The sequence below is a fragment of the Papaver somniferum genome, chromosome 3 (genome assembly GCF_003573695.1).
Source record: "Papaver somniferum cultivar HN1 chromosome 3, ASM357369v1, whole genome shotgun sequence".
Classification (NCBI taxonomy): domain Eukaryota; kingdom Viridiplantae; phylum Streptophyta; class Magnoliopsida; order Ranunculales; family Papaveraceae; genus Papaver; species Papaver somniferum.
In genome coordinates, this window is record NC_039360.1 from 224,607,266 (window position 1) to 224,608,458 (window position 1,193).

The window sequence follows — 1,193 nt, forward strand, 5'->3', positions numbered from 1 at the left end:
AACTGTTGGTTGTGCACCTGCCTTTCCTGCACCAGTTTCACGTGGAAAGAAAAATAAACTTAGATCCCAAGTTTGGGAATTTTTTAAACTTGTTAAATATAAAGATGGAACAAAAAAGGGAGTGTGCAAGGCTTGTAATGTAGGATATAAATATGAAAGCCAAAAAGGTGGAACCTCAGCCATGAAAAGACATAAGTGCCCTAACCGTCAGTCTATGGACGTAGGGAAGATGATATTATCTGCAAACAATGGCCAGTTGTCTACTCGCGTACGCAAAGTTGATCAGATGAAATTACGAGATCTGTTTTCAGCATTACTCATTGCAAGAAATGTTCCATTTGCTTTGGTGGAGTGGAAATAATTTAGGGATATATGTACTTATTTAAATGAGTATGCCAAACCAATATCAAGGAATACTGGGAAAGCCGATGTAGTAAAGAAACATAAAGCATAAAAAGAAGTTATTCGCAACAGATTGAAACTTGCTCCAGGTATGATTCAAAATTTCAAATCCTAATGACCCATATGTTTTGTTTATACTTTTATGTATGAGTAATTTATTAATATGATGTGCTAATGTGTATGACTCACCCTAACAGGTAGGATATGTCTAACATCAGACATGTGGAATTCTGTAACAACTACTGGATATATAAGCTTAACTGTGCACTATCTTGATCAAGATTGGGTGTTGCAAAAGAAGCTTCTGAATTTCTGTCCTCTTCCACCACCTCATACAGGTAAAGCACTTACTTTTATTTCTTTATCTTCAATATAAATTCATGTTAACTTTTCTCCTTTCTACTACCTCAAAACAGGTGAACACCTTTCTGCTAAGTTATTTGCTATGATAGAAGATTGGGGAATTGAAGACAAGGTATCCAACATCACCTTGGATAATGCTGCAAATAACGGAGCTTGTGCTGGAATTATGAAGAGTAGACTTGTTGCAAAGAAGATCTTGTTGAACGATGGAAAATTCTTTCATGTGCGTTGTTGTGCTCATATCTTAGCTCTTATTGTAAAAGGACTTAAGAAGATTGATCCAGCCGTGCTTAAGATAAGAGCGTCAGTGAAGTCCCTTAAAAAGTCCCAAGTAAGAAAACAAAAGTTCTTGGACATTGTTGATACTTTAGGAATGTATGGAATAAAAAGGGGTATTCGTCAAGACGTAAAGACAAGGTGGGATTCCA